The 21,811-nt window shown below is 38.3% G+C and overlaps 1 pseudogene across 1 annotated transcript in view; it reads left to right on the forward strand.

Annotated features, from left to right (window-relative positions):
- The window catches only part of LOC149234135 (uncharacterized), a 350,486-nt pseudogene that overhangs the window by 239,472 nt on the left and 89,203 nt on the right, over positions 1-21,811 (forward strand). Inside the window, exons 6-10 of the transcript XR_016246072.1 lie at positions 10,059-10,136; positions 10,751-10,817; positions 11,061-11,146; positions 11,345-11,395; positions 11,696-11,743. The product of XR_016246072.1 is annotated as an uncharacterized LOC149234135 (transcript). The remainder of the gene's footprint in view (positions 1-10,058; positions 10,137-10,750; positions 10,818-11,060; positions 11,147-11,344; positions 11,396-11,695; positions 11,744-21,811) is intronic.

The following is a 21,811-nucleotide window of genomic DNA, read 5'->3' on the forward strand; positions in this document are numbered from 1 at the left end:
ATCTGGATGTTCACTAGGTATGTCCTTTTAGGACTATTCTTATCTTGGATTCCTAATCCTCAAAGAATATCGGTCCTCTTCGACCACTCTTGTCTTGGATACCTGTCTAATCCTCAGAGAGTGTCGGTCAACTAGAATACTTCCTAGCTTGGATTTTTGATCCTCAAGGAGTATAAATCTCAGATACTTATCCAATCCTCTGTTCTCCCTACCATGGCCTTCACTTACACGTACGATTGCTAGTCTTAGCCTAGTGCATGACACATGATAGAAGAGAATACAAATGTGATGTCCATCATCACTCCCTCTCAACCAAAGAGTAGATCCTTGCTCCTTCACAAGTGTTTAAGGAGACTTTTACTCTCTCTAAAGCATAGAGGAGATTCTTTCACTTCCTTTCAATTGGGAAGTCATAGCCACAAGCTCTTTAGTTTGTCTTCATAGATGTATTTGCTACTAGTTCTTCATGGGAATCTTTAAGTAGTAGCTGCATGCCTCCTTCTTTCTTTGCATCTCATTATATCGAGCTTTCTTCCTTCCTGAGTATTATGGAGCCATCTTTTTCCTTCAATCTTGTGACAAGGTTCAGGCCATCAATCTTACATATCGCTTTCCTCTAGTCATCATCAATGAAGGCATTATATTGAGCCTTATCAAACTTCAAGATAGTCATAGCTCCCTCTAAACATGAAAGTGATCTTTTGTTGTTGTCAGAACATGAACTTCAAGTTATCTTCTTATACTGCTACCTTTCAATTCCAAGATGATGATGTAAACATCTTGACTTCACAATCCTTTAAGGATTACCATAACCATTCACTCAATCCATATATTCTTTGAATCAAGTTCAACACTAACAATTGAACTTGCTTCAACTGCCATCATGCATTTCTGCAATATCCTTCTAGGTAGCAAAACAATATGTCAATCCGATAACCAAATATTAAAATATTAATATCAAACTTAACTTATCATGATGTCCCTTTCATCAAAGTATTTGTTTACTTGAGTCCTTTGAGATCAACATCCTTTTGCACGATTCATCTCCATATCACACAAGAATCCTTCCCCATGCATTGACTTTTGATTAAGATGCCCATGGATCGAACATGATTACCACGCTGCAATATCTTCATAGGAGTAGTTATTATTAACTCCCTCTTTTTCTTTCGGAGATCATACTTGATGTTGATCAATATCATTGTACTTATGTCACGCTACTTTGTGAGAGAGTCTTGATCTCTAGCCATGTTAAATTTCTTCTTTCTAGCATCATGTAACCATATGGAAGGCTTATTGAGCACATTCTCATAACCAACTCTTCTTGCATGATTCTTGTAGATATGAACCTTACCCTAGAGAAGAGTTACTTAAAACATGCATACCTTTGCTTCCATATAACCATCTAGCCATCCTTTCTTGAACGAGCTTGCTTTTTACACCTGATGAAGACAGGGTTCTTTTCCCAAGAGGAGAAAGATCTGCATTATGTCTTTCATACTACAACTTGACCATTTGCATTCCTTCATCGTTCAAGAGTATTGCTTCCATACTAGATCGAATATATGCCAATCATGTTATAATGCTCCTTCCAAGTGTTGAAGAATCTAAGGCAAAGTAGTGTAGTGTGATTCTTCGTTACTTGATAACAATTTGTGGAGTCTTTTTATTTTTCTTGTTAGGTTATGCTTCTTCTTCTTCGTATCAGTGCATATGTGTGTACTTCATCAAACTACTACCAAAACAAAATAACAAGAACACAAAGTTTGCCTCTCTGTCAGGGACAAAACCTCTCCACTCTTGAGAGGAAAACCCTTTGTAATTTTTCTCTTATTGAAGCTTCTTATTTGAACAACTGCCAAACCCTAGACCCTTGACTAGGATATCCTCCAAGCACAAGTCAAATCCTTCCTCTTTCTGCACTATAACTTCCGGCACATGGATCTCTGTCTTCCGACACTTTGCTCCTTAGCACTTCGTCTTTCTACTGCTGCTTGTCTAAGTTAAGAAACCCTATTACATTAGGGCTTCTTTACTTCGTTATAAAGAGTCTTCTTCGCTTTCCTTTGGATACCTCGTAGACCTAGATACACATAGAATATTGCTGCCTTCTTCTGCTTCAAATATGCAAGGGTTTACTTATTGCACGTGTGGACATAAACCCTAAAACAATGTCCTCCACATTGTCTTTTCCTTCTTCTTCGCTAGTTGGGGAGGCCTTATGGTCCTTGTTTCTTAGCCCAAAACCAAGATACTTGTTATTGCTGTAATGATTGTAAGAAGCCTCCTTTATCTCTGCACGTGTGGTTGTAGAAACCATTGAAAACGTGTCTTCTTCTTCGCTGTTCTTTCTCCTTGCTTGTTGCCCTTGTTAACCCTTTACCTTGGCTCTCTTCGTCCTCCTTAGTACTCTTTTCCTTGCCTCATACCCTCGTTGATTTCAGAGAGAATTTGTTATGCTTTTGAGTGGACAACCTCTATAAATAGAGGCCTGTCCCTCATCTTCAAGCCCACTTGACTATCTATTAGGCCGACTTGACAGTTTCGCTATAATTAATCTTTTCTTCATTATTTTGCTGCTGGAGACTTCGTTGATGCTAGGAGAGGATTTGACTATGCTTGTAGGTGTTCCCATGACCTTGTACATTGACATTCATGATGTAACATGCCATCAAAGGGTCATATTATAATTACATTTTGACTTTGATTTTCTAGAAGCACTTTAAAATGTGCTTGACCTATTTTCAATGAGCAAGAAACTCATTGACAAATACTATAAATTTAATTTCTCTTTTCTTGAATAAATACAAATATCAAAATTACATTTATGAAGACTGATTCAGATTCTCCACTAGAGCCTTGAACTCTTTGAATCGACAGAAAACCTCGTCCTTGGTTTGCAAAAAATAAATCTAAGTTTTCCTTGAGTGGTCATCAATGAAGGTAAGGAAGTACTCAATGCCATTGAGCGCTGTAGTGAACATGGGTCGGCAGATATCTGAGTGTATCAATCCTAGTACACTCTTGGCCCTGTTCTTACTTCTAGGAAATGTTGCTTTGGCATACCTTCCTAGAGCACATCCTTTGCATACATCATCTCGTTCCATACTTAGATCTGGAACTCCTGTTACAGTGCTCCTGAGGATTCTCAGAGCCCTATGGTGCAAATGTCCCATTCTTCTGTGCCATAGTTCGTTCAAATCCTTGTCTTCATGACTGCCTATTAGTGCCATTGGTGATTCTAGTTGTAGTCTGTACAACTTGTTACTTTTGATCCTGATTTGCACTTTCTTTTTCCAGCTCGGGGTGTTTGACGTATACTTTCTCCTTGATGAAGAAAATGTCATAGCCTTTGCCTTGAAGTTGCAACACGGAAAGTAAGTTCATCCTCAATCCTGGTACATGCGGCACATTGGTAGCATGGAACCGCTCTCCCGTTTCAGTTTGAAAAACTACGGTACTCCTCCCTATTGGAGTACATTTTGCCTTGTTCCCCATGGTGATCTGAAAGTTTATCTTCTCCTCCCGATAATCTGAGAAACATTCTTGGATTCCCGTCATATGCCAAGAGGCTTCACTGTCTATATAGTATATACCATACCTCTGATGATGCAGAGCTAGTTACACAAGCCACTCTTCATCCCGCCTGGAAGCCAACATAGAGAAATCGAAATCACTTTCTCTTGTACAATTTTCTGAAAATCCATGCGAATCTCCTGACATAGATGCCTCTGCATCATGGTCTCGACCCATAATTGATTTTCCCTTCCCGTCTCTGATTACTTCCTCTGATACCATGTGAAAATTCTATCATTGCAACAACTGATTTATTTTACCTACTTATTGCCGAATAAGATATTTATGAAAATCCTTCAGTAAATATTAAAATAAATTTTGCTGCAGATATCACACCATAATACAGAAACAAACACATGCACAAGAATCAACACATCGACATAGATATTCTGGGCAATAGTCCTCGGAAAAACCCAATGTGGGAAAACTGGTGCAGCAAGGGAGGATTTTATTATTTAGCATTTCTTCAGTACAACTGGGTGCCAAACTGGCTTACCCAACAGAGAGAAAAAAATTCTCCAGCACTTCTCCCAATCTAAGCGTCAGGCTAGCTGACCTCTGCGTAGCTCCCAGATCCTCTGCATTAGCTCTTGTCTCTCTGCATCAGCACTGGGCCTCTCTGCGTCACTCACGCAGACCCTCCAGTGACTGCACAGTATGCTGCCTCTGCATCTGCCTCTCCAACCTCTGCGCTGGTCTTCTGGTGCTGTTCCCGACTCCCTGTTCCATACTTGTTGCCTCCTGATGCTCTCTAGACCACTAGTTCGAATTTCTCAGCGAATCCCACTCCAGAAATCGAACTGACTAGTCTCCCTCAGTATATTCTCCAACTGACCCTCAAGCCTCTTCTTATACTTTTTCTGTTGGTCTTTAGACTTTCAACGATTGAGATTAAATCTCTAATCAATGGCTAAGAATAGATTCGGCTTGATCCATGACTTTTGGAACCTTCTAACCTAGTTTTATATTAATACCCATTAATATTTTATTTTTCCTAAGTTTAGACTTAGGATCTCCATTAAAAATATTAATTATTTTAATATCTCCCAAACCGGTTAGAATCTGCCCAAACCATTTCTGGGTCTTGGAGATCTCATGTGCTTTAGCCTCTCCACCAATTTTCATGGCTAGAGCACATTCGATGCTACCCCAAATCAACACCTATTGCAAAAGAGAGGAGAAAATGATAAAAAAGAACAGTAAAGTCGCCTTTTTAGGCTGCACGAGTCACTTTTTTTGGATTCGTGTCCAGAAATCAGGACACGATGTGTCCGATTGGGACACGATCGTGTCCTGTCCCAATTTCCGGACACAAATTGACATGAATCGTGTCCGATTCGCCTGATTCGGGACACGTGTGCCTATTTCAACGAATCCAGTTTCAGAGCTTAATTGCCTTTGTATAAATAGGAATATCTTTAATAGCGCACAATAAAGGAATTTTGACATAAGAATTTTTCAATTCATCTAAAATATCAAATTTAGGAAGAGAGATTAAAGATTTTTGCTCTACTAACCTTTCCGGAAAAGGAGGTGTTTGAGTTGTTATTATTCTGTTCTTTTGAATTTGATGTCCTGCATTAAGTTTTTCAGGATTTCTCTCCTCAATTTGTTCTTCTATAATCATAGAAGAGTCTTTTTGTAAGATTTTTCCAGACCTTAAGTGGATGTTTTGAATAGGAAGAATCAAATATGAAGTTCCTTCATTGTAGATTGGCCTTTCCACTTTGTTACTCGGATTTGCTACCGGTTGGGCTAGTAATTGAGTTGGTCTGGGTGGTATTTCGTTTGAAGATAGTTGAAATTGCTGAGGTTGAGTTAGTGTAGGCAATGATTGTTGTGTAAATGGATTTGACTGAGGGGGTTGCTAGAATTGCTAATCTGGAAATGGTTGTTGAAGATATGACTGTTGCTATGACTGTTGATGATAAGATTGATATTGTTGTTGAGGGTAAAATTGTTGGGGAGGTTGGGCTCCATAAGCATATCCTCGCCAACTTTGTGAAGGTTGGTTTTGGTTTTGGTTTTGCTGAGGAGGCCAAGCCTGCCATGGCATAGGAGCATTCCATGAAGTTTGAGCAGGATATTGATAATTTTGAGGAATTTGTTGAGGTAAATTTTGAGGCATACCTATAAACCGTGGTTGCCAAGGTCTTCTTGGTGCCAGATAGTAGAGAGAGTCAATCCCTTGACCTTCTTCTATTGAATTTGCCTGTAATTCCCTTAACTTTGGACAATGATTAGTTAGATGATTTTCAGTACAAAGTCCACAAATCTGAATACCATCTAAAGGACATTCCCTTAGTGGATGTTTCTTCCTACCTTTAGGATAGAAAAGTGATAGTACCTGATGTTGATTTGGGGTAGCATCGGATGTGCTCTAGTCTCGAAAATTTGTGGAGAGGCTAAGGCACATGAGATCTCCAATACCCAGAAATGGTTTGGGCGGATTCTAAACAGTTTGAGAGATATTAAAATAATTAATAGGGAAAATAAAATATTAATGTGAATTAATATAAAATTGTGTTAGAAGTGTCCAAAAGTCATGGATCAAGCGTTGATTAGGGACTTAATTTCGGCTGTTGAATTGTCAATGAGAAAAGTATAAAAGGAGGCTTGAGGGTCATTCGGAGAACACACCAAGTTGATCAAGATTTCGACTTTCTGGGGCAGGGTTTGCTGAGGAAGTTGAGAGAGTGATCAGAGTTGCAGCTGAGGGGCAGTGAATACAGAAGCAGAGAGGCAGAGATAGTATTGGGAGGATCAACGCAGTAGCCGGGAGAGAAGGACGCAGAGTCAGCCAAAGGTTCACACAGAGCCAGCTAGGGCTCACGCAGAGGCAACCAAGAGCTGCACAGTGCCTCAAATAGCTAGTGTGGGTGACGCAGAGGCTCTAAGGGTTGACGCAGTGCCTTCAGAGGCTGACACAGGTCAAGCTAGAGTGACGCTGGGCAGACGGTAGGCCAGAAAGGGCTGACGCAGTCCCTAGAGGCTGACGCTGGGATTTTCGTGGGGCAGATTGGCGCTGAGTAGTTGTTGGAGTGTTTATCCGGGGTTTCAGCCAGAGCATCCGTCTCCGAAGGAGAGGTAGTACTGTCGAGATTTTTCTCTGTTGGGTGATATGGTTTTGGCACCCAGATTGTATTATGAAACTGCTTAATAATTAAAACCCTTAGATAGTTGCACTGGTTTTCGTGCATTGGGTTTTTCCGGGGACATTAGTCCAAAAACAACGGTGTCACTTGTGTGCTTGCTTTGTTTCCTTCAGTTGATGATCTGTAATGTGTTGAGCATGTACTTGTATTTATTTTCAATATTTACATGGTAAATAACTTGTTAATTGATCAGAACAAGTAGGTAGAAATATATTAGAAAGTACATGAAGGGTTTCTAACAGTTAGACTTAGAAATTCCAACCCCTGATCTTGTTCATCTTGTTTCTTTTTAGCCTTAAATACATCAATTTGTGTTCCTATTGTGCTCAAGATATCAGTGCTAAAATTCTCAAACAAATTCCCTAATTCAGCTCTTGTTATGCTTCTTGTTGCTGATTTAGTAACTTTTGAATTTGCATCTCTTTTTCCACTTTTAGTTCTCCCTCTGGAATACTTTTGACATAATTATGCAATTTCATCAAATGGCAAATATGAGATGTCTCCTTTTCCCATCACATTGAGAATATCAAGATACTCATCTCGTATTCCTTTGAGAAAAAATGTTCGAATGATATCGGGATTTAAAGAATGTTGTTTGGATTTTTGTAAGTTGTAAAGAAATCATTCTAAGTATTCTTCCAAACTCTTATCTTCTTGTTGAGACATCCTAAAAATAGCTTTCTTCGAATCTCTAGGCCTACAATAGGCTTGATATTTCTTAAGAAAAATTTTCCTCATATCTTCCCAATAAGTAATAGTGTGTTCTCCTAATTCCATAAACCATTTTAATGCAACTGCTTTAAGAGTAGTAGGAAAAAGACGAAGCTTATGTGTATCATCAGTATAACCATAAGTACGACATAAGATATCAAATTCAAACATGAATGAATCAAGATCTTTGGAAGACATTCCATAGAAATTTGGTAAGACAGAAGGTGGAATATTCTTCATTTTTACCTCTTCTCCAAGAATTGCTCTAGTATCTAAAATTGGGAATCCAAAAGTAGCTTCTTGATCATTGTCTGTTTTTGCATCATGTCTTCTCTTATTATCATGTTCTATTTTGGCATCTTCTTCTCTTTTTTTTTTGCTTCTCTTCTCATTTCTTCCTCTCTTTTTCTTTGCCATTCTCTTTGTTGCCTTTCATATTGTAACCTTTGTTTTGGAGTTAGTATGGGATATTAGATCCTTGTCCTTCTTTTGCCATGTCTTTTTCAGCAGTTTCAAATGTTTCAGTAACAAATTGAGATTGTGTATCTTCAACTTGTTTTGTTTGTTCAAAGATAGGTTGATCTAGTTGCTCAAGGATAGGCTGATCTAATTGTTCAAGAATAAGCTGATCAATTAGTTTTCTTGTCTCTCTTTGTTTTCCTATGGAAGATGTTCCTGTTTGTTTTTGTTTTCTTTTTACATCATAAGCTAACAAAGTTTGTCTTTTAACAAGAATTATCCTTTGTCTTGAACGTTGTTTTTCCTCTAATTCCTCTAATGTTGGTTTTCCAGCAATTGTGTAGTTAATTCGAATGTAGGTGGTCCTGCTCTCACCAATGGTTTAGTAGTTGGGGGGTCTTGTTTTGTATATTTACCATTTTCGTCTCTTTGTCTGGACATAAATAACCATAATAAAAAATCCATTTTTTTTAATGTTTTCTAAACAATCTTCCTAATTAGTTATATCTAAGTATGCTTCCCTAACAATGGCGCCAAAATGTTGGTTCAATTTACTGGGTAAATTAAAACATGTATTTTCTTATCAATCTGGGTTGGTAGACTTAGAAGAAAACCAAAGTTTATGAGAGCTTAGATTAATTAGTGTAGGAACTTGAAGTAGTTGTTCAAATAAGAATAATGGAAATGCATATTACAAATATAAATTACTTGAAAAGAAACTATGAAAATTTAATCTAGAAGCAAGAGTGCAATGAGTCTTTTTAGAGTATAGGAAATGAGGGAGAGGCTCTAACTTAGAGGTCCTGTTTGTCCTCCATCATCATTCTTATCGCAACAAGATCAGTTCACCATAAATCATATCAAAAACCAAAGCAATAAAAGATCAAATGCATAAACACAATTTACAATTTAGTTCTTACTCTAGAAGGAAGAGGATCTAACTTAGATGCCTTGGTTGTCCTTCCTTTTTAAACTAATCACTGAAATGAAATCATTCAAAAACATAAATAAACATGGCATGTGATGAATCTATTCAGAAAATATTCACAAGAACTGCAAAGAAAACAACTATCTAAAATATTCACAATTATGCATTAAATTACACTGCAGTGTACTTAGCTCAGAATGGGGGCTCTCCACCCTTGCTTGATACATTTGAAAACAAGCTCCTCAAATTATCTTCAAAAGTAAAGTAGTTTCAATAATCATAATACATGTTCATGAGTGCTGAATGTTGTGCTTAAATAAGCCAAAAATATAACAAACTTAGCTAAAATAGCTATAACAGCCTATAAGAGTCCTAATCCATCTACTTAGGTTGAACTTAGCCTTTTGGTTGCACAAAATATGACAAAATCCCACTAAATCACAAAACTGCCCCTTTTAGTTAGGGATTTCTGGGTGGCTGGTCAAGTTTGACCAATGTTGACCAAGCCTGTTCTGACTCAATTAGACTGTGCCAATAGGAGTCTGTTAATCCTTGGTTCCCAAGCTTCTCGAATATAGTTTCAGTTTCCATCCAGGTGTCTTGCACATACAACTTCAAAGGAGCCATTACGAGAAATTCTGTTCTAGTCAAAATAATTTTTAATACCAAATTTTTATTAAAATTTCTAAAATTCAAAAGACATAACTATTTTTACCTTAAAGTGCAATAAGAGGAAAAAATGTGGGAAAATGACCATGATATGATAGAAAATGATGATGGATAGATGTAAAATGTATGTGGAAAAAGACCAAAAATGGAGAGCCAACAGGTATTTGGAGATATCCTCTTTTATTTTAAGTATTCTTATGCAACTCACCACCCTTGTAATATGGAGCAATGCTCCTCGATCATTCATATTATGCTTTTGATGTGTAATATTGATGTGTGTTATCTATTGTTCATTATTTTGGGTTATTAAGCAATTAATAGGAATGAGAATTCTCTGCCATTAAGGTGATTTGTTTGTGTATTGAAACTCTAGCTAGCTATTTAAGGTATTTATTATTGATCTTTACAAAGCGTCTAAAATGAGCAAACTGTGGCAATATTGTGATTCGTTTTGGAAATCATCTGCTTGCTCCTTTTGGATTCCATCCTATGCTTTCTGAACATGTATTTGTTGAACTGATGCATCATGTTGCCTGTGTTTTACATGTTTTGGGTAGCAGGTTCAGTATCCTGGTTTACAACAACGGCTGAGAGTAGACATCAGAACAATGGCCATTCTTTCACATGCGATATCATGGGTAGTTAATCTTACTTTGAATTGTTGACTCAGCAATAGAATATTGTCAGTAAGATTATTAAAAATAAATTTATCAGTTAGTGAGTGAAAATGCGTAGAATTAAATAGTCTAAATACACATATATAGTTTTACTGCTCCTTTATGAATATGTCTGCACGTTTGTGTCCATATGATTCTGATCATTTTTCTTTTTTGTAACTGGTTAGTATTGAAATCATTGTATTTCATATTAAAGAAAAAAATTAAAATATTCTGTCTTATTTTCAACATTGAGTTATACTCTATGCTATAGAAGTAGAATGCCATAATAGAGATTATGCTTTACTTCACATTTTTGAAACATATCATGTCTCTCATTCATGGAGTATAAGTAGCGTTTAAATTGTTTGGCTACCTGCTTTATTTATAAGGATAGTGTGACTTTGGGGATGGTTAGTAGTGACAATGAGGTTTATTCCGGGTTTCTCTTTTAATGAAGATGATCTTGTGACTGGAGGGTAGCCTCAGTTTCATCCCTTTGATGCATTCTGTAGTAACAATGGGAACGTATATTGTGAAAGAAGTTACACTCTTTCAATCCGCTTAAATCTAATTATATCTTTCCAAGCTTGCAGATTTTTCCTGATTACCAGTTCGAATGGATCGTGCCAGAATTTGAAAAGACACTTTCTAAGGAACTTGGTAGGTTTTGACTTTTGTGATGACATTGTTCCCAGATTTAATTAGAACAGTGCACTGCAAAAGTTCCACAGCAGTCCAGAACAAAAGTTAAATAAAAGTTGCTTTAAGGAATGAGATTGAGGTTAATATAAAGAAAATGCATATAATAAACTCTTTACAAAAACTGAATAATTTTTTCATGGTGTGTATTTACTTTCCTGGAGCCTTTAATTATTGCAACTGAATTTACTATGGCTTTCCCAGATTTTCTTCAGGAGGCAGAAAATGCAGAAAGAACTGCAAGAAATTTTAAGAAACACAAATCGGTTAAGGTTCCTCATATCTTCTGGGTATATCATCCAAAGACTTATGCCATGAAGTTCAGTTTAGTATAACTATATCATTTCCTGCAACCACTTTATATTTTGCTGCTTGCAGTTTGCATGTACTTCCATGCATTTTTGTGCCTCCATTTGGTATCTTTGTTCTGAGGCTATGATTTTGGACTTGAATTCTATTAACATGATTGCTTTACGGCTGATTTTCAGGATTTAACCACAAGGCAAGTTCTTACAATGGAATTTATGCATGGCTGCAAGGTTTGGATTTTTTCCTTGTTAATCATGAAAACCAGGCCCCATTCCAAACTTTCTCTATCTTGATTGGTATTCAGATTCTTTCTTTTGCTTTTATCTTTTGATGTTCACCTCTTACTGGTTAATTGAGTTGCTGGATAATTAGCACTATGTAATATGTATTAATCATATTCTTGAATCCTGCTTGATTTTGTGATCCTAACCGTCAACACTATAACTTCATCCACATGTACGGCTTTTGTTTTCCTTTTAGAGTTGGAGTTAATACATATATACACTGATGAATAATGTGTTTTTTTGCAGATTGATGATTTGCATTGTTTGTTGAGATCAGGCCTAAATCCAAGAAAGGTCAGTGGCCAAACATGCCAAGTACAAACAAATTTATTCCAATTTTGTTGCTTTTCTAGGAAGATTTTTGAGAGCTAAATGTACATACGTATAGTTGTTAAGTTTTCAGACTTTAGACATCGAAAACATATTTGTTATAGGGAAATGTTGAAGAAAAGTCATATATTTTTGTACTGCACAATAACAATATTGACAAAGGTAATATGACTATATCAAGCCTACAAAGAGAAATCCGTATTAGAAGTCTCTAGAGAGGACGTGTGTGTCAAATGTGCTCCCTAGACAGGAAATACAAGTACACAGGAGGAAGATGTGGAATGACCATAATCAGATTCTTGACGATTTAATGAATGTCACATGTGTGAACTTTGACAAATCATATGGAATATTCAATGAATTTTGCATAACTATTATTTTGTAACAATTCTATATGATTTAATTTAAACATTAAATTCCAATGGTAGCCTCATGCAATGTCACATGGTTCGGGTTTGAGTTCGGGTTCGACAATGATTAGGTTCGGTTTGAGTTCGAATTTTTTTATGATGTTCGGATGAGGTTCACGATTAGGTTCGCCTATATATATATATAAAAAAAAACAAATTAAGATAAAATAGTAAGAAATCAACATCAGTAAACATCAAAAATGCTATCATGGACATGGAAACTACAAGGATAAATTACAAGCTTGAGTTGTGACATGAAGTTATGAGTTTTGATCTATGGACTTGGTCAATAGCTATGAGGTTTGATAAAGTTCGCCGAACCTCGATTTTTTTTAAGGTTCGCCAAAATTCGAATCTCAAAGTTAAATTTCTTCCAACCTTGTGACATAGGCGTCATGTGGCCAATGGGCAATAAAAGTACATCAATGAGTAAGTGTTGGGAGTGCTAACACATCTTTATAAGAAGTGAATCATGCATAGAAGAGTACAATGAGAATGTCATAACATATACCATCGAACCCTAGTGAGCCTAAAAGAGATACATGTTGCCGCCTTGCTTGCACACCTAGGTTAATGTGGGAAAAATCATCAACCCGACAAGGTGTGTTCTTGGTAGCAAACTCAGAGAAGGGGCTGTCACCTATTCCTAACTCTCTCCGTCAAAGCTCTCTCCTAGTTAAGCTAACGGGGGTGGTCCCTAGGAATGGTTAGTAAGTGAAATTTGAGGTTCTAGGAGACTATGGTTAATGGAAATACTTCTCAAGGGTAATTTGATTCAATATTTAGCAAGTATGTAAATGCATGAGCAATATAAAGATTCAAGAAACCAGTGCCTTGTAAATAATTTCTCAAATAAAGATAACAAGTACTTGCAATATAGAAATGAAAGCTCAAGTTGTAATGACAAGTAATCTTGCAAAACCAATGTTAGATCAAGATATGAAATATGAGCAACAAGAAATATAACTTGCAAAAGTGAATAGAGCTTTCACTTTGTAAACGAAATTCTCGAGTAGAAATAGACAATGACATCAAATAACCATGAGCCAATAAATCTCAAAATGACAAGTACAAGGGTTAGATAACAATATTGCAAGTAAAATTGAAAATGCTCATAAGACAATTTGATTAGGATGATATGCAAACTAACTATGTGAAATGCAGTTATCTTGGTTGGTTTTTAGATGCCTAATCTAAGGTGAGAAATTCCCCTTTCAAATTCTTACCAAAGGGTAAAGATTGGGGTGACTTGCAAGGAAGAGGGGTTGAGGAGGCATTAAGTCTGTCGTTAACGATACCCTTCCCCTAATCCTTACAAATCCACGTGCCTTCGTTCCTACAAGGGGACAAAGCCTCCAAGAGAACTGTGAGGTCACGTGTTGGAACCTTACTCTGTACCAGATGGAAGAAAGATCAGGAAATTTTTTGTCCTATGATGTCTATACAACCAAGCTTATGCTTGGAGGTAAGTTTTAAATATGCAAGTCTAATACTAGAATGCCTACTAAAGTTATTGAGTGTTAATGCTTCCAAAGAAAAGTGTTGATAACAATGCTTCCAAATAAATGAAATGAGATAATGCTCAAGATAAATTGTACCAAAAACTTCAAAGGAAGAAATTAAATTGAAACTAGCTCAATGTCACTTCACAAGCTTTGAAATGAAAATTGCATGGAATCATATACTTGACAAATTGCTTGCAAACCAAATGAGCCAAGTGAAATTAGACAAGTAAGTTGCTCAATGTAAATTGCTTCAAATAAATTGCTCCAAGAAGTATGTCAAAAGAGTAGTGTAATTAAGATGGGACTTAAAGCATGAATTGACATGAAATGATGAAGCATGTATCCAAATAGCTTATGAAACAATTGCCAAGTAAAGTAGATTGGTGAACAAATCAAAGTTTGCCAATGAAAATGTAAAGTACTTGCTTATGTATTGTAACTTGAAAGCACATAATATGAGTTGATCAAAAGATATGTTGCAAGTGTGGTAGCTTAAGCAACAATAAATTGCATAATACAAGAACCTTGGGAAATGAAAATGGCAAACTTTGAGAAATTCAACTTTGCAAATGAAGAGAAATGTGAGTGTTAAGTCTAGAGACTAACCGTGCATGGAACAAATTGGATTAGCATGCAAATGAACCAAACATGAGAGTTAGAAGCTAAACGATGAAAATCAATCTACCCAAGAAAGAGACCTCCTTCTAAATGAGGAGGTGGGATACCCGGGGAAAATTTTCCAAGCTCCCTCAAAAGAACTAGCCTTTTATTAGAGCGATGTTATAATGAAGAAAGCCCTTTTATATGTGAGAGAAGGACTCAAGATTTTGTTGAGAAATCTAAGGGGCAACAATTGTAGGTGGTTTATGTTATTATGATAATTGTTTGTGATGTATTTTTTACTTTACTTCATTAGCTTCTTTTACTTGCTTTGTTATTAGTGCTCTTTTCATCAAACAAGTACCAAAAACATAAAGAACAATGAGACAAAGGACGCAAGATATAGGTGATCAGCGAGGGCCAAAACCTCTCCAATCTTGAGAGGAAAACCCACAAAATTATTCTTCTTATAGAATTTTCAGTTGGCGAATTCCAAGGCATAGATCCTTGACCAAGAACCTATCCAAGACCAAGTCACAATTCTTCCTTGAACAACTCTTCTTCCTTCTAAGTCAACATTGGTCAAACTGACTAATACACCACTGATTTTGGATTTTCTTCAATTTTCGACCTCCTATTACAAGCTTCCAATTTTCGATCACTTCAGAAACCCTAGTTGCAACACGTGTGGGAGAAAGACAAATTTTTCCCATGTTTCTTCTTCGCTTGGATATGGGCTTCTTCTTTTGCAACTCGACTTGTAAGGTGGTTTGACTTTCTCTTGATTTCGGCCTTCTTAAATGATTGTTATACCTCGGCTACTGCAACAACAGATAGTACCCAATCTTTTTCGCACACGTGAGAGACTTTGACCCTAAAACAGACTTCCAACTTTGGATTCTTCTTTTGGAGATTATCTCTTCCTTTGTTAGCCTCTTAGGTCACTTCCTCTTGCTTAGATCGAACTTGATGATGCTTGATGAATGCCTCCTTAAGTGAGGCTGAGTCCTCCTTTATATAGGATTTTCACCCATGCAATTAGGCCGACTTGACATCATCTCTAGGCCGACATGTCCTTTTGATAGGCTGACTGCTCCTATGTGAAGGTTGATTGGTTGTATCACTTGTGACGAGGTCTTGGAGGGTCTTTAGACTCCAACATTGACTCAAATATTTTTCTTTACAACATGTAACATGCACAAATGGGTTATTCATACATGACAATGACTCATAAGCCCTAGAAGCTCACAATGGGAGCTTGACCTAAAAATAAATTTCCTTGAGCATGAAACCCATGCGTCAAGATCAAAAATAATAAATTTATTTTTCTCATTACATCAAATACATAAAATCATAATTACATGTCATTATGAAGACCGAACCTAGTTACATATTTCAACACTCCTTAACTAGGGAGGTATTCATAATCCATACAAGGTACTTGGACATTTTCAATCTGAAGAATTCTCATAATAAGAGTCAGATTGGTAACCCATCTATTTAGCATCATATTACCCAACATTGTCACATAGCAAGGCCTTGACTAACAACTCTATCTCTCCACAAGATGAGAGTACAATGTTGGCGAGACCAATGATTTATAGACAACTTCATTGTTGTCTCTCAAGGAACATACCCCACTTGGGTGTTTATAAGGTACGTCCTTCCAGGACTATTCTTATCTTGGATTCCCAGTCCTCAAAGAATATCGGATGCCAGATGCTTACCCAATCCTCCATTCTTCCTTTACCCAATCCTCCATTCTTCCTTCCCAAAGTGAAGACAAGAATGATGTGTCTATCTCTCCCTCTCAACTAGGGAGGATATACCCATTCTTATACAGGAACGTACCCATTCCTATAAAAGGAATGTATTGTTGATTTTGGGTAGCATTGGATGTGCTATAGCCATGAAATTTGGTGGAGAGGCTAAGACACACGAGATCTCCAAGACCCAAAAATCGTTTGCAAAAATTCCACCCTGATGGAGAGATATTAAAATATTAATATTTTTAATGGGTTCCTAAGTCTAAACTTAGGAAAATAAAAATATTAATGTGTATTAATATAAAATGGGTGAAAAAGTTCTAAGTGATGAGGATCAAGGCAGTTTAATCTTAGCCGTTGATTAGGGACTTCATCTCGGCCGTTGAATCGTCAACAGGAAAAGTATAAGAGGAGGCTTGAGGGTCAATTGGAGACACACAAAGAGAGATCAAGAATTCGATTTTCTGGGGCAGGGTTTATCGAGGAAATCGAGTTAGTGATCAGAGTTGCAACGAGGGGCAGTTCAGCAAGGGATTTTCATTTGAGGCTGAAGAATACATAGCAGAGAAGCAATGCAGTGTCGGGAGAGATAGCGCAGGCCCTAGAGGGGCTGACGCAGTGGCTGCAGAAGGTTCACGTAGGTGACACAGAAGCCGTAGAGGCTGGCGCTGGGGAGATTTTGTGGGGCAAATTGGGAGTTGATCAGCAGATTCTGAGCTGGAAGAGGGTGACGCAACTCCTGGAGAAGTGACACAGTTCCTGAGCAGTGCTTGGAGCAACTTTCATTATCCAACATAGGGAACAGCCAGAGTCACTGTGGGGTTTGATCATCCGATTGTTGATTTGCCGGAATATTTGTATCCATATAGAGGTACCACTGTCGAGGATATTCTCTGTTGGGTGAGCCATTTCTGGCACCTTAGTTGTATTCACAAAATTTGCTTAATAATACAAACCCTCTATATGCTGCACTGGTTTTCCCGAATTGGGTTTTTCCGGAGATGATTGTCCTAAAATAACAGTGTCCCTTGTGTTATTGTCTCAGTTTATTTTAGTGCACTATCTGTATATTTGTGAAGGCTACAATAGTGTTTTCTTCGATGTTTATGCAATTAAATAACTTATTAATGTAAAGAACAAGTAGGAGATTGTAAACCAGTAATTGCAGTAGGGGTTTCTGATGTGTTAGATTAAGGAATTTTCACATGGTATCAGAGCAATTGCAGATCATAGGCAACTGAAGACACCAGCCAAGAAATCCAGAGAATTTGCAGCAGAAAAGCAGTTGTCCTGAGTGATAGCGTTGTTCTAGAGCCAGAGACGCAGAAGGATGAGTGACACAATGCAGAGAAGGTGACGCAGAGGCTCACGCAGTGCTTGCGTCAGCACTATGAGCCAGGTGAAGGTGACGCAGTAGCTGGGAGGAGCCCATGCAGTAGCTGTGTCAACTATCCAGGTCAGCGCAGAGGCAGGGGGCATATTAGGCTTACGTAGTGCCCAATCATCTTTCGGAGCCAGGAAGGATTGACGCAGTGGCCAAGAGGAGTTGATCCAACTCTCACTGTGATTGCACAGAGCTAAAAGGGCTCAGATTCTTTAGTTTTTGGGGCTAACGGAGCTCAACAAATTTCGATTTGAGGAGCTGGTGGGGCACTGTTTTTTCAGTGCAAAACAGTGTCTAAGGAGACTGAACCAAGGTAGAGGGAAGCACTACCTCGACAGATTTCTAGCCAAGGAATCTAGATCTGGGTTGCAGCGTGTTGATGTGATTGTTAAGTTGGATATTGATATTGGGCTAATAAAGAAATTGAAGTAAAATTGATCTTAAGCTTAGAACATCCATTGTTACCTAAAATTAACATGGTATCAGAGCTGAGGTAAGAAAAACCCCAAGCAAGAGTGAGAGAGCAATCAACAAAGACAGTTGGACAAGGACAAAAGGTTCAATGGGTTCCTCATCCCACTTCCTGGCTGAAGACAAGCTTCGTGAAAAACATGACTATCATGGATGGAAGATGTCTCTTGATTTGACCTTGGAAGAACAAGAAGTGTTGGGTTATGTGAAGAGTAAAATCCCTGAGCCTCCTTCAAATGCACCGGTTGCTGCGAAGACCAAGTACAATAGGGCTGAAGTCAAAGCAAAGAAGATTATCAGAGATTCCATTGACAAGCGTCTAGTGGCCTACATCTCCGATTTGAACGCCTCCAAGGAGATCTACGGCAGATTGGTCAACATTTTCAAGGTTAGTGATGCTAATCAAATTTTATTTCTCACAAATAAGTTGAAGGATATTAAGAAGGGAAAGGACGAGGATATTCAATCCTACTTCTTAAGGATCACTAAGATCAAGAATGATCTACTTTCGATTGGAGAGGTCATTCCTGACAAGGAACTTACTATCACTACCCTTGGAGGACTCCCACCCGAGTGGTATATATTTAGAACCACTATTCTCAATAATGATCGAATTCCAGGGTTTGAAGAATTGATGTCGAGATGCATTCAAGAAGAAACAAGAATGGTGGAGCAAGGAATGCCTTCTAATAGAAGCAACCCCACTGCATTCTCCGCTCATGCCAAAAGGAGAAATAGTGCACGATCTAAAGGTCATTTCAATGGAAAGCCTGGATCTAAGGGAGGAAGGAAGGGCAAGTGCTTTGTTTGCAATAAGTTTGGCACTATGTAAGGGAGTGTCCAAATAGATGGGACACATCGCATGATGATGATCACAATCATTCCAGGGGTAGCTTCAACAACAACGATCAAAGGAATGGCAAGCCCTGTGGCAAGGGAAAAAGGAATATGGGACATCAAGGAAATGGTCGACCCTCCAAGAAAGCAAGGAACTCCAGGTGTGAAGAATCAAATGTTGTTAACAATAAGAAAAAGGAGTACTATCTTATATCGTCCCTCTCCACTACCTCTCCACCGGACACTTTGGGGAATTGGTTAATTGATAGTGGTGCCTCAAGGCACTTCACCAGATACAAGGAAGCTCTCTCTAATCTGATAGAGAAGGAGACAAACTTGGAGATTATCTTTGGAGATGATGCCACCTATCCTGTGAAGGGAGTAGGGAATGTTACCCTTCAACTGAATCAAGGTAACACTATTCATTTACAAGAAGTACTATATGTACCTGATCTCAAGAAGAACCAAGTGTCCATTTCGGCAATGGAAGGCAAAGGATACAAGGTGGCATTCATTGATGGAAAGGTACGTGTTTGGAAAAGAAATTTTAAAGATGCTTTTACTCTTGGGTTCAGGGTTGACACTTTGTATCCAGTTGGAGGAAGTCCATTGGGAGCCATGTCTTGCGACACATCTCTACAATCTGAATTATGGCACCAAAGGTTTGCCCATCTTCATTATGAGGCTCTACTCGATGTGAGATAGATGGTGACAGGTATGCCCGAGTTCAAAGTAGAGCATGAAGGTGTATGTCCGAGATGTGCCGAAGGAAAACTTACAAGGGGACCATTCCCCTCGAGCAATAGCAAGACCACAGATATATTGCAATTGATCCACTCTGACATATTTGGTATGATGCTCGTAAACTCTTTGGGAGGATACTTATATTATCTCACGGTTCACCTTTACGGATGACTATTCTCGCAAGACCTGGATCTACTTCTTGAAAAAGAAGGATGAAGTGTTCACTTGGTTCCATCACTTCAAAACCATGATCAAAAACCAATCCGAGAAGAAAATCAAGATATTGAGGACTGATAGTCTGATAATGGGTCTGAGTACGAATCCAATGAATTCCATGATTATTGCAGAGAAGCTGGCATTAAGAGGGAGACTACAACTCCATACACCCCTGAGCCGAATGGTGTAGCTGAAAGGAAGAATTGTACTATTGTAGAAATTGTTCGTGCCATGCTTCATGATCAAGGGATTTCGAAGTTCCTATGGGCTGAAGCTGCAAATACCGTCATGTATGTTCAAAACTGATGCCCTCATCAAGCATTGGACTTCAAGACTCCCAAAGAAGTGTTCACTGGTAAGAAACCCGATGTCTCTCATTTTAGGATTTTTGGAAGTCCCATATATTTTCATGTGTCGAAACTGAAAAGAAGCAAATTGGGTGCACCAAGGAAGAAAGGAATCTTTGTGGGCTAAAGTGAAAATTCTAAGGGTTATAGAATTTATGTGGCTAGTCAAAGGGAAGTTGAGATAAATCACGATGTCACCTTTGACGAAGATATGGCCCTTAGCAAGATCAACAAACTTCTTATCCCAAGGAAGGACAAAGAAGCTGACACCGGAAAACAGGGTGCAAAAGAAGATGAAACGATGCCGAATGTTGATGAACCTATGGATGCTATTGATCCTCCTCCTTAAGAGCCCTCCTCCTCCAAGAGGAGACCCTCATGGCTTAGGGAGATTCTCGAAGATGCCGAGAGACATATTACACCAAGGGGGACTTTTCGTGAAAGCAAGAAGCCGACAAGGTATCAAGGATACTTGACCGTCATGAGCACTATCATTCAAAATGAGCCTTCATCATTCAAAGAAGTCGTGAAGCAACAAGTAGGCTATGAATGAAGAATACGAGTCAATTATGAAGAATGATGTTTGGGATGTGGCTCCTAGACCCCAGGACAAATCGATTGTCACCTCTAAATGGCTCTTAAAAATCAAGCATGGAGTTGATGGAAGTGAAAAAAAGTTCAAGGCTCGCTTTGTTGCTCGAGGCTTCTCTCAGAAGGAAGGTGTAGATTACGATGAGATATTTGCACCTGTTGCCCATTACACCACTATCCGCTTGATCATAGCCCTTACTGCCTCGCAAGGATGGAACCTAGATCAGATGGTTGTCAAGACTGCTTTCTTGCATGGTTCGATCAAAGAGGAAGTCTATGTGGAACAACTTGATGGGTTTGAGGTTCATGACCAGGAATCTCATGTATGCAAGTTGAAGAAAGCTCTCTATGGCTTGATGCAAGCACCCTAGGCTTGGTATGAGAGGATTGATAGCTATCTGATGAAGCTGAGATTCACTAGAAGTGAAGTTGATCCGAACCTTTACTTTAAGGTTGAAAATGATAAACCTCTCATATTGGTACTTTATGTGGACGATCTCTTTCTGATAGGTGCAGACCCTCATTCACAAATGTAAGAGGGAGTTGGCTTCTGAATTTGAGATGAAGGACCTAGGATTGATGCACTACTTCCTAGGGTTGGAGGTCCGGAAAAAGCCAGGAGAACTTTTCCTTTCTCGAGGAAAATATGTTGTGAAGATATTGGAAAGATTTGGGATGGTGGACTGCAAGCCTATAACTACCCCGCTGGAACTTAACGTTAAGAAGTTATGTGGTAGTGTTGCCAGACCTGAATTGGGAAATTCTTTTAAGTATCGTCAACTCATAGGAACACTGATGTTCTTGGTGAACTCTCATCTGGACATATGCTTTGTAGTTAACACGTTGAGTCAATATATGGTTGAACCTCATCATATACATTGGATTGGTGCCAAGAATCTTTTGAGATATCTTCGGGGCACAATCATTCATGAACTGAGATACACTGCTGGAGATGTGAGGCTGCATGGTTATTTTAATGTTGATTGGGTTGGTAGTGTGGTGGACTGCAAGAGCACTTTTGGATGTTGTTTTTCTTTGGGTTCTGCTCCAATATCTTGGATGAGCAGGAAGCAAAAATCGGTTGCCTTGAGCACGCTGAGGCCGAATACATAGCTGCTTGTATGGCCGCCTGTGAAGCTATCTAGTTGAGGAAGCTTTTCA

This window comes from Pinus tabuliformis, chromosome 8 (assembly GCF_031772625.1).
Source record: "Pinus tabuliformis cultivar Carrire ecotype Pingquan chromosome 8, CPIR1, whole genome shotgun sequence".
Lineage (NCBI taxonomy): Eukaryota > Viridiplantae > Streptophyta > Pinopsida > Pinales > Pinaceae > Pinus > Pinus tabuliformis.